The following is a 13,472-nucleotide window of genomic DNA, read 5'->3' on the forward strand; positions in this document are numbered from 1 at the left end:
TCAGATGAACAGAATACTGACCAAAAATCAGAATGTTACCTTCCCACCTGCTAACATCACGTAAGTGATGTACTTGTTAAAATGAATTGTTCCTAAAGATTTATTCTTCACTTGATCAACACAATATAGAGAATGAGGAATGTCTGGTTAAATCATTCAGTTTAATTTTTTTGTCTGTTTTTGTAGGATTAATGATATGGTGATTACAGCTACTGCAGTGTATGTATATATGCCAGGTGAAATCAACTTGCCAAGTGAATTTCTTGCTGAAATACTTCAAATCAGTGGTCTGGCACCTGGGGGAGCATGGTGGGTTGTGGGCATTATTGTCCCCTGTGCTATAGCCATCTTTATTGTACCATGCTGGATTCTTCTTTGTGTAAGTACCACCCAAATTAATTTAAAGCTATCTGCAAAAATCTATCTGCAATGTAACATTTGTCTAAAAACATTAATATAAATAAATATCTATAAGAACTCAAACAGTATTTTTAATAACCTATCAAAAAGCAATCTGAAATTTTCTTCTGCTTCACTTTTCTTTTGTCTACTATCTCTCCTTCTCTTTCTGTGGGTGTGCATTTCTCTCTGCATAGTGTTTACTATCTGGTTGCTGTGCTGCTCTAAGGAGACGGTACAACAGAAGACGAGCCTACAGTATCCAGTACACAACACGGAATGGACTATTTTGAAAATAAACTAAGTGCAAAGATATTTAAAATGCTAGAAAATAATCTATTTTATTTATGAATATATATATATATATATATATATATATATATATATATATATATATATATATATATATATATAAATTTGTTGAATCTGTTTGTTGTACTGATGTAATACTCAAATCTTTCATTTAAAAGAAAAAATGCATCACTGAACCATGCTTGTGTATGTTTGTTCATGTGACGAGCAGGGAGTGCAAACTAAAATGGAAGCAATCACGCCAAGTCTTAGGGAAGAAGGTTTAATAATAATGTGCACAAACCAAATACCCGTGGCATATCCGAATTAACGATATAATAACCAGCAATCAACTGGTACAAAGACCAAAGACAAGAAATATATAGACCAGAGATTGGGTCCAGACAGGACTGTGTTCAAGGTACTCAACCACCAGTTGAGTAACGCCAGTCGAATTACGTTCGCAACCCCCAAACCCCCAAAATTGGACCGCGGATAAATTTAGTTGAGTACCCCTGATATAGACAGACAAACGATGTCAGATGATGCTTGGCCACGCCCACCTAACGGAAAAACACAACAAAACCATAACAGGACAACTGCCGCTGTGAATGAGGGCAACTGGCAGGGGGGCCCCCGTATCGTGACAGACCCCCAACCAAAGCTGCACTTCCCCTTGGCTGTGTGGGTCGCAGCGGCAGTACACAAAACACAATGAAGGGGCAGGAAGGGGGAGACAAGGCAGTGCGATACCCTTGCAAATATCTCAATCTCATATTCTGCTCCTATAAAAGTACAGCATTTGAATGAATAATAATAACATTTTATTTGTAAAGCGCCTTTCTGGACACCCAAGGACACTGTACACACAGGAAAAATAAAATACAATAAAAAATACAGATAAATATACATAAAATATAGAATAACACTACAATCTACAAATCTCACCCATATGCCACTTTAAAAAGATGAGTTTTAAGACCAGCTTTAAAAATATCTAAAGATGAACAAGCCCGCATTTCATCAGGGAGCCCATTCCACAGCATCGGACCCGCGACACAGAACGCTCTTTTCCCAGTGGAATTTAACTTATAGGGTGGAACCACAAGCAAGTGTTGGCTTGAAGATCTAAGTGTACGTATCGGGGAGTATGGCTGGAGTAACCTACTTAAGTAGGAAGGAGCAAGGTCATGCAGGGATTTAAAAACCAACACTAGCAGTTTATACTGGTTGCGATACTGCACTGGAAGCCAATAAAGGTGACACAGTACCGGAGTAATATGTTCCCAAGATTTTTTATGGGTAAGCACCCTCGCAGCTGAATTCTGCACATACTGCAGCTTACTCAAAGCCCGCGCAGGGAGGCCATACAACAGAGCATTGGAGTAATCAAGTCGGCAAGTGACAAACGCATGTATCAAGATCTCAGCAGCAGCAAAAGAAAGGAAAGGGCGAATCCTAGATATACTCCTAAGATGGAAATAGCTGCCCTACATGTATTTTTAATGTGTGACTCAAAAGATAACAGAGTCAAACGTGACTCCGAGATTTCTTACCTCAGCAGAGGAAGAAACAACCAAACCCGTAATACTAACAGTGGTGTCACCAAGTCTCCTAACTGTAGCAGGAGAAGCAATTATGATGGCCTCAGACTTTCTATTGTTCAAACTCAGGAAGTTCTCCATCATCCATGCCTTAACATCCGTTAAGCAGCTCAACAAGGCAAGAGGAGGCAAGCTATGGGCAGGTTTGGTGTAGATATAAATCTGCACATCATCAGCATAGCAGTGAAACTGCAGCCCGTGCTGCTTAATGATGTCACCAAGAGGAAACAGGTACAAAATGAACAGCAAAGGTCCAAGGACTGAGCCCTGGGGGACTCCATGTAACACGGAACAAATTTCAGATTTAAAACCTCCAATAGAAACAAACTGCTGCCTGTCAGAGAGATAAGAAGTGAACCATGCTAACGCAGTCCCAGTTATGCCAATCATATTTTTAAGCCGAGATAGCAATAGGCTATGGCACACTGTGTCAAATGCTGCAGTCAGGTCCAGTAAAATAAGCAAGCTAAGCAGTCCCTGGTCAGCTGCCATCAACAAATCATTCACCACCCTAACAAGAGCAGTTTCAGTACTGTTTTCTCCTAAAACCAGACTGAAAGACTTCAAACAGATCACAGGATTCAATATGTTCCTTTAACTGCGTACTGTTCGCTCGAACAGTTTATTGAGAAATAGGAGATTCGAAATGGGCCTATAATTATCAAAATTCTCAGGATCTAAGCCAGGCCTCTTGAGAACTGGAGTGATGGCTGCCAGCTTCAAACATGCCTGAACCATTCCTGAGCAAAGTGAAGCATTAATAACCATAGTAATAAGAGGACAGACAGACGGAGAACAGGCTTTCACCCATTGTGTTGGCATGGGATCCAGTTGACATGTCGTTGCCCTAGAGGCAGAGCCGGCCCTGACTAATGTGGTGCCCTAGGCGAGATTTTGGTTGGTGCCCCCTGCATCATCAATCATTGTGTTGATTGTGTCACTATTAAAGAAACAAATAAAAAGCAAATGACTTAAATATTACCATATAACAAGCAATAAATATAAAGGTGTTGCACAAAAAATATTTTAAAACTATTTTACATAACATAGTGCAGAAAACAACTTTTAAATATTAATAATAAATAAAAAATAAAAATAAATAAACAACAACTACCACCAGTGCAAATCAGGGCAATTTGCCTACTGCAACATTAATATTTCAAAAGTGCATTCGCAATGAACAGAGGAGCATATGTGTGTTTTAGTATATATTTATTTTAAGCTAAGCTAATCATAGCACCTACTAGGATTGGGCAGTATGATGACAGTGGCGGTTTTCACTAAGATCATACAGAGGGGAAAAAGCCACAATGACGATTGAGTGTTGTGAGTCAAGCGAGCTGGTTTCAAAGAAAAACACAACAGCTACAGATTGGCAACATTTTGGATTTGTTTCAAATAAAAAGGAGATCATTGGAGCACGCCCCCACGATTTTAATTTGATAATATGATTGGTTGATAAAACTGCCAATCTATAATAAAAGCTCTCAGTGTAAAAGGGCCTTTCTCTCTTTTACCTAGAAACAACGGTGTGAAATATTCTGATTGGTTGATTTTTTATTTCACCGCTGAGGTTTTTTTCCAGCACAAGTACGAAAAGTGGATTTGAAAGCCGATTTATAGGAAAAATACAAATTATTGGTGAAGCGTTATTAACATATATTACATATAATAAATTAAGCATCCTTTTTAAGATCAATTAACCTTCAGAGAAGGCGTTGAAGTCCCTGACCATTCGCCAATGGTATAGTGTTAATTCACCACATATTACCATTATATTACCTGTTTTTCTGCCTTTTTGAGGTCTTTACAGGGAGATGTCACTCACTCTGCGGTGTACAGAGTGTCACGGTGAGGCGGCCCCCTACCGGCCGCCTCTGTCCACAGCGGCTGTTGTTGTTGTTGTTTGGTGACGTCATGTGCGTCCCTCAGGTGGGCGGAGCCCGTGATCCGTCTCACCTGAGGGTCATTTGTTTGCCTATATATGTCTTGTCTTTGTACCAGTTGACCGCTGGTCATTATATCCTTAATTTGGAGATAGTGCACGGGTTTTAGGTTTGCACACTTTCTATTAAACCATAATTTTTCCCTGAGACTTGGCGTGATCGCTTCCTTTTCGTTGCTCACCCCTGCCCGTCACACAGAGAAACAGTAACGAGGTGCGCAGAGCGCGCGGGGGAGGGCGGGATGGCGCGCGGGTGAGAGGTGTCTTGTGTTGTTATTATAAGAATTATTAAATTGACTAATATTATTAAACAATGAAATTATGATTATGTGGACTTTGCTTGTTTTCACATTTATTAATTGTTCATTTGTTAAAAAAAAAAAAAAAAAACTGCATGCACGCGAGCGCCCCCCTGGACAGACGGCGCCCCTAGCATTTGCCTATATCGCCTAATGGAAGGGCCGGCCCTGCCTAGAGGTCATAACAAGCTTTGCAACCAACTGCTGATCCACAGCATCAAAAGCCGTAAAATAACTGCTACTGGACTATGAGAATGGTCGAGATGTGTCTAACACATTCACAGTAGACTGAAACTGTGAGTATACTGTGTCTATTTTATGATTGAAAAAATCCATAAAACGAGAACAAAGTGCAAACGACGGAGTTAAAGGAAAACTCTTCACAGGGCCGAGTATCCTATTGACAGCTTGAAACAGAGCTCTGGGATTACCGTGGGCACTATGAATAACATTAGAATAATAAAGTGTTTTAGCTTTTTTTTGAGGTTCCGAAATGTAATCTGGCGTGATTGGTGCAGCCCTCGCAGAGGCCGTGACAGTGGGAAAGCAAAAAAGCTTTATGATCAGACACACATAGATCAATGCTATTACAATTAAAGGGAGATTTACCCACAGAACAGACATTGTCCAAGGTGTGGCCTTTCTTGTGTGTAGGAAAGTTGACGTGCTGAGCAATATCAAAACTCTGAAGCACATTTAGGAATTCTTTGGCAAGCATACTGGTACCCGAATCAATATGAATATTAAAATCACCAAGCAGCAACAAATCAGAGTAAACAGAGATAAGTGAAGAGATTAGCTCAGAAAACTCAGCCATAAAAACCGAAGTTAGCTTAGGAGGACGATAAATAAGCACAATTAGTACGAGTCTAGCTGCAGAGACTAACATAGCCAAACACTCAAACGATGTCATGTTCGAGATTGAGACAGATTTAATGTTAAGGTTAGATCTGTAAACTACTGCATGTCCTCCACCACGACCAGTTAAACGCGGTTTATCCATGTATTTGTAGTGTGCAGGCAATGCCTGATTGAGAGCATAATACTCATTAGGCTGCTGCCAGGTTTCGGTAAGACAAAGCAGATAAATGTCATGTTCCAGAATAACATCTGCAATGAACGATGCCTCGTTATTTAAGGAACGACCATTGAACAGAGCACATTTGAGATCTGCTCTAAGCACCGGGACAGTTGTTGATATGTAGTGTAGGTTCCGTTTCTTAATTTGGTTGTTTAACCCAGCCACCGCATGTGAAACCTTCCGGCATCGCGAGGCCCACATCGAAGGAATATTGTTAGGGAGCTGCCTAAAAATGTAAGACCGACCCCGATGACAGTATTTAGGTCGTCGCAAAATGCTGAGGTGTCGATGCATCTGTAGCGGAGCAAGAGTCTTATACTGTGCTTTGCGAAGCGCAAAAAGGTCACTGAAGGAGTACTTTATCATCCCCGTCGCCATGGTGGGACCACAATGGTAGCTGCAGCCGTCACAGCCCAACAGACACAATAATAATAATCCACATAGCCTGGAAGAAGCATAGGCCATTACTCACAGCAGTTGTATAGCCTCACCGGTGCTCCGCAAACACCTAGCCACAGATACTCCACTCCAAGAAAACTCAGAGCCACCACGTAATTCCACAGGACTCAAGCACAGTTAATCCAGTACAAAATGCCAAAATGCCATACACAGCGCTGGTTCAGGTGAGAAATGTAAAATGCATAAAATACAAAGTTATAAAATACAAAGTATTTTCCCAGGGGAGAAGCGGCAGCCAAAACGCGCCAGCGTATCTCTCGCAACCTGGAAGAGAATGGTGGTACTATTTAGTCAGAATACTGGGGCTTTACATTTTGTGCACCAGGGCACTTAAAAGCTAACTTGTCTATAATCCTGGACTTAGCCTTCATAGGAGCAGGTTAGGCATGCAAAATAAACTGCCATCATACTATAACTTAAAAAAGGTCCACTGTCATGAGACAGAAAATCCAGGGTTACCTGTGCAGGTAAATTAAATACAGTACAGGCATTATATTATTTTTCAGACCTTGCCATAAAACAGATCAGCTAACACCATTTCCTGAGCTCTTTCCACAACAGTGAAAAGTGTAACAGCACCTTTGTTGTCACCAAAAATAAAACTAGCAGTATGGCTATCTCTCGGATCTCAATAATGAATTGTATTAAGGACAGAGTTGTTTTAATTTCGTACTTCGATTTTTATTTTACTTGTGTGGAGCATCTAGACATGCATCCATTGTTGACATGATGTAATATAAACATTACCTACTGTAACGGTGGATGCAGGCTGAAGGACGAGACAGGTATTCAATTTTGTGAAGTAGTGCAGACATCGCACATATAACATGAAAATTACTGGCGTGAGACTCAAACAAAGATGAGCACAGGACGTTACACACACAGTTTATACACATTAACTAACAAGCACCGCCTGAAATACATTAGATTACTGACACGAGTGAACACACATACTCACACCCAACCACACCCCCACATGTACAGTACATACATGGACACGGACTACGTAGACACACGCCCCAAGGGGAGGGTCCAGGGCTGTAGCATGACAGAGCCCCCCACCAAGGGCACTACCCGCCCCGGGGAGTCAGCATAGATCAGGGGTACTCAACTAAATTTGTCCGCGGTCCAATTTTGGCAGATACCTGTGACCTGAGGTCCGGTGCGGCGGGGGTGGCGAACGTAAGTTGTTGAGTGGGGGTGGCCAACGTAACACTCGTGACGGAGTGTTTTTTCAATAGCCCTGAAATAAATGCTCCGGTTTTTTTTTTGGTCCGTATCCAGTTAATCAGGAATGAGATTGGGTCCGGACAGGACTGCGTTCGGGTCCGGATCCGGACCGCGGTCCGCCAGTTGAGTACCCCTGGCATAGATTTAACACCCCATTAACACGTCCAGTTGGTAACAGCTTCCACTTTTGAGGGACATGAGACTGGCAGAACTGGCACTGGCACAGTGAGACCTTGAGTCCAGCTTTTTCCACTCTGTCCAGTATCTTGAGTGGGACAGCGTGTGTGAAGCTTTAAATGCTGTGGGGTCAGAACAATGCACACTGGCAGAATTATATAATGCACCTAAAAAATATCAGTGATGCACTCACTAGCATCAGCAACTCAATAAAATAATTGGTTAAAATTTGAATGCTGTCTCTTACCCTTTTATATTGTAGCTATGATTTGTTGCATTGCTTATATGGCACCTGGGTTAGGCTGCACATTAATTTGGCTCTGGGTCCACTGGTTGCTCCACCACCTCTAACAATGGCACGGCATACCTGTGCGCAACATTGTGCAGGACCCCACATGCCCTCACATTACCACACACCTTCTCTGGCCAATACAGGAGCATACCCCCGGTCCTGTCCAGGCTTTTCAGCTGCCCAATCACCCTCTCCAAGTCTAACCGGGTGCAAAAATGAAGAGAATTGTATCTCCGCTCCCGGTCAGTCTGTGGAAAGGGTCATCAGCCACGTCTTGAGCGCGTAGCTGCTGTTTCCTAAGTAATTTAACAATTACCCATGTTTTAAATGAATTATTCTAAGCTGGAAATGTCAAATGCTTTTATTTCCCAACCATGCTGTTTGTAAGGATGTACGAATCATGGGTTGAACCAGGCCAATGTACCACTACATTAGTAAGGAACATTTTTGCATCACAGATTATTTGCACGTTTATGGAATTAAAGTGCTTTCTATTCACATAAGCAAATTCCTCCTAGGATGGTGCCTTTATAGAAATGTGTGTGCAGTCGATTGCTCCGATTACATTAGGAAACCGGCTATCACTGCAAATTGAGCTTTAATGCTTGCCTGGTCAACCGCTTCTTATTATGGGAACTTTATATACCTAGCTGACATGCAGATGATCCCATCCAAAACAGCTGGCATGGCACCAGTGGCGGACTTAGCAATTTGGGGGCTCAAGGTGAATTTAGCTAGGGGGCCCATCAACATTAATATGCGAGAAACAAGTTAGCAGGTCAGGGGGCCCCTACAGTGGGCTGCAGTGGGAGGGGCCCAAGGCAGTTGCCTAGCAACGCCTCTATGCAAAGACCGCCTCTTCATGGCACGGCTCAAAGATGACTGGGATATCGCAGACCGGTCTGCCAGTTCTCTTTGAAACGAGCCAGTTGCCAGGAAGCCGAGCGCTGTCAGCACCTGTAAAGGAACTGCCAATACGTGTGTCAGGAACAGCACATGATCGCCATGAGATGCGTTTCACCTGCCGCTCATCGCCCCTCCCCTTTCACGCTATTTAAGCTTCCTCCTCTATCTTCCGGGTTGCGAAGTATTGTTGGCATGCCATCTACCAAGCGTTATCTCCTGATTGCTCTCCTGTGTTTTGACCTCTGCTCTCGTTCCAGACCTCGTCTCCAGCCTAGCCCCTTTGTACCTCCAGCCATCTGTCTACCCGGCGTGAACTCGGACCGTCCTGACCACGACAACCGCACTCACACACTGCACACACCACACGGAGTTATTCACCTGTGCGAGTACTCCGTATTCACTCAAGAAATAAAAACATCAGCAATCCGCATTCGGATCCGTGTCTTCCTGGCTGAAACGTTACAACGTGACTCCTCTCCGTTTCTCTCTCCAAAACTGGACCCAACTCAGCACACAGTCCCAAGAGGACAGCTCTTGGAAATCTGAAACGGCTTATATGCCAGTCATCACCATGTGCCAAAAAACCATAATGGTCACGAAAAACGCGCTCTCTGCAAATTCGGCCATAAGCAATCTCTTCCAGTAATGCCAATACAGCCATCTCCCAAGAACTCCAGCGCAACATTTCATGAATGTTTATATAATCTAGGCTAAGTGAAACACGTTGAATGATTATTTCAGTAAGGCAATGAAATTGTCTGATTAATTTACTGTTTAATTGTCTGATTAATTTACTTTTTTACACAATAAGGGCTTACTAAAATGTGTGCGTAAAGGATATCTTAATAGTTGTCATTTCAATGCATCACCTCTAAGTGTCGCTAAATGACAAAAACACATTAGAAACATGCGTAAGCCTGAAGTTAAAGTGTTGTGGGGGTACGCACTTTCTCACGTTCAAATCACATTTAGTACATCTGACCGTTTGCGTGAAACATAGCGTACGCAATGTTTTTGTGCGTACGCACCGTTCGTACATGAGGCCCCAGGTCTGTAACAATAATGATGGGGTGCCATATCGCTGTAGAATCACTAGATGGCACCATTCACTGCAACTATAGTGAATGAAGGTTTTGGAAAATCCTATTTAGAACTGCACACTAAAGCTTGTCTACTTCCTTCGCGTTTGAAGTCATGCAGGTACAGGTATTTCAATCCTTATACCAGTAACATTGTGCAACAGTGTGAATGTGTCTACAAACTAAACAATTATAATTTGCTTGTAACCTTCAGAAGGAATGTGGTTAAATCAGTCATGCAGACCAGGAACTTCTCACTGCAGTTTTTTCTAGTTAAAAAGTCCTGAGGTTGTTTTACACCCACTGGTGGGACAGAGAACACATTATATAAGCTTAGTTGTCATTCGTCATTTTAGCCACGTGTTTTCATCTTGATACTGTACATTATCTAAAGCAAAACATTTTAAATTCTGACCACACACACAAAACCAGTTGAAACTGTTACAAATATCAGTAAAAACGTTCCCGAATGTGTCATTTAAACTCAGCAATTTGGATAAATGTCTCTAGCTTTAGTGTTTCTTGGAGGGTATTCCGGTCTTTTACAGCTGATGCCTGAAAGGATGATGAACTGAGGGTGGTGTGAGTTTGGGGGATTTTTAATTGAATTAACATAATATTGAGTAGTTGGACTCAAGAAAACATAACATGAAAAGCAAAGGAATAAGAAATAAGAAAAAAGAGAAGGATAGATACATAGACAGATGGATGAATAAATGGATGTTAAAGGATAGATGGATATAGAGGGATGTGGAGGGGTAGATAGATAGATGCAGAGGAATCGATATACAGATAGATGGAGAGAGACAAATACAGAAGGTGCTGAGATAGTCAGTAGTAAAGAGATAATGTTGTTTAGCGAGAGATAGACAGAGAGATAATATAAATGGACAGGCAGACTGATAATCAAGGAAAGCCACTCTTAAAGCTGCTCTTGATGAACATAGATGCATCATCCTCAGGAATGACTAGAAATGTCCTCATGGCAAAGTGCATAAAGGTTCGCTCATTGGTCTTGAAGAGGGTGTATACACTAAAGATAATTTGGGTCCAGGTTTTAAGACGTCATCCTCCACTAGTCTTTAGTGCTCATAGCACTGACAATTTGATTTAAATACAATATTTCAATGCTATAAACACCACAAACAATAATTAAATTATCTCCACTGTATTGTCTTGGGTGGAGCCAGATTTTTCAGTGACAGACATCTTAAAAGACAGACATAATTGGCAACTAAATCAAACCTAATCTGCATGGTGAGATACCACACTGATCAATGATACAATCTGATGTCATTTCAGTGACCTAAAAATGTAATCATAGAAACAACAGAAATCATAAATATAAAAGGGTTTGAAAGAAGTCTTAAAAAAGACTAAAACTTAACAGTTTTGTTGGTTATGATGCAGTAGAGTAGAATTCCAATTTAGTAGCTACGATTTTCTGTGCATATGTCAAGTACCAGATCAAAGTGAAAAAACATAAACTTTTCCAGACATATTTCTGAATAGGAGCCACTTTTGGTTTTATAAATTTGTGCCCAAACCTTTTTGCAGGCTCAGTCTTTACATTGCTTCAGTGTGTGTGCATGTTACCTAAGAGATATTCTTGAGGACACACCTTGGCCAAAACCCAGCCACATGCTGTTACTGGACATTTATGAAATACCAATCAGTGTATGTGTATGAATGAGTGTAAGAATGAAAGATTCAGTATGAAAAAAGGACATTTGATTTGGTTGTGTTAAATATCTATCACACACAAAGCTTACATAATATACTAGTACAAACAAACATTGCAGATATATACAGGCTTCAAATACAAGTTTTAAAGTTTACATTTTTATTATTTACGTTTATTATTATTTTATTATTGATTTATTATGTGATTATCACAAATCTATAATGCACTGCATTGCACAAATATAAGGCATAGCACCACAATGCATGCAAGGACATAATAAAAGAAATATTCTAATTAAGGGCCTTCACCTGGCTTGTTGTAATGGTGACCCAGAATGTTGCACTATGGCACAGCTGTACTGTCAGAAAAAATAAATCATGAATATAATCATGAATAGTAATCTAATCACTGATATTATTAGACAAGACAATGCAATGAGTGACAGCTTCAATGCATTCATAAGAGTCTTGTGGAACACGTTTGGGTGTAACAAATATTTCTATTCCCAGCACATCAGGAAGCATTTTTTTAAACAATACAACCCACTTACATATTACATCCTCTGGCAATTTTGAGTGAATGATCTTAAAACCAGATTTCAAGGAAAAAACAACAATAAAGGACACATAGAGGGCACAAATGTAACAAAAAACACAATCTGTGCATCTGAAGTGCTGTGTGCATGTTGACTTAATTAGGCAGGGTGTAATGAGGTGCAAGTGATAATAAATGGGTGGTTGTGACCGTGGAACTGGATGTGTGTTGTGATTGGTGACTGACAAGCTGGACGTGTGTGACTGGCAGGAGGATTTAATTCGCCATTAATCCTCACCATTTCCCACTCCCGCATTAAACTACATTAAACCTAATAACAGTTCAATCCTGGTGACAATAACTATGACACACATTTCATATATACATTGTTAACAAGTTTAAAATTCCACACTAAATAATTGGTAGTACATTTGCTAGAGTAAATTAATGAATAACAAGTTATCATTATGTTATAAAAGGTATAAAATATATATTTTTAAAGATTTTGGCTAGAGATGCTTGCAGAGATCGAAAACACTAGTTACCAGTTAGCTTTGATCAGTCAAGATGTTTAGCAAAATTGTAGCACTGACACAAGTTTTTATTCAGCATTAACCACCTCTAAAGAAGAAACTTCCAACATAAACTTTTAAAGGTTTTATCATGGGTGCTGTCACCCTTCATTAGTCATCAGTGACAAAAAGACTTAACCAGTTGTTCACTAAAAGAAAAATATGATCCTCCATTTATATTTCTGTCCAGTTACAAACAGGCAGTTGCTATGTTCTTCAGAGAGTGTTAGAGGAAATTCAGATGCAAGTTAAACAGACTTAAATGCTTTACATGAAAATCAATGTAGAACTCGGACACCTGCTAGCTGAATTGGGCAATCTAGAGGGAAAGGAAAAGACAACCCCATTATCAATAACCTCATGTTATTACAACAGAGTGAGCTCTATGAGGGGCAAAATAAATGGTATAATTACACACCAAACACTAGGTCAAGATCTGAGATCTTAGTTTTATTCAGGGGGTACATGTTATTTTTGGTTTTTTTTATATACCATAATATTACCACTTTATTAATTATGACTAAAAATAACTCCATCATGGTTTATATATTTTTTCAGCATAAACCCATACATTGCTCCAGAAGATATACAACAGTCGATCACTGGTGACTATCCCTTTTTCTTATAATGAATAGCAGTCACATGAACATAACTTAAATCGCTGTGGGTCACCCATCAAGAACCAGAATATACTTTGGTAACTGAAGTTCAAACTAACTGACTTTGCCTTTGTAATGAAGGCTTCCTGAAATGGCAGTTCATTCATGTCCCTGTGCTTGTTTGGCCTGCAGACATGTCACTACTCTTACTTCTGTAGCCTCGTTCTCTCTGAGACCCGTTAAAATAGGCATATCTACATATAGGGATCAAATGACAGGCTGTTTCAACTTAAGTGGAAATTCCTCAAGACAAGTTAAAAT

This window comes from Brachyhypopomus gauderio, chromosome 15 (assembly GCF_052324685.1).
Source record: "Brachyhypopomus gauderio isolate BG-103 chromosome 15, BGAUD_0.2, whole genome shotgun sequence".
NCBI lineage: Eukaryota > Metazoa > Chordata > Actinopteri > Gymnotiformes > Hypopomidae > Brachyhypopomus > Brachyhypopomus gauderio.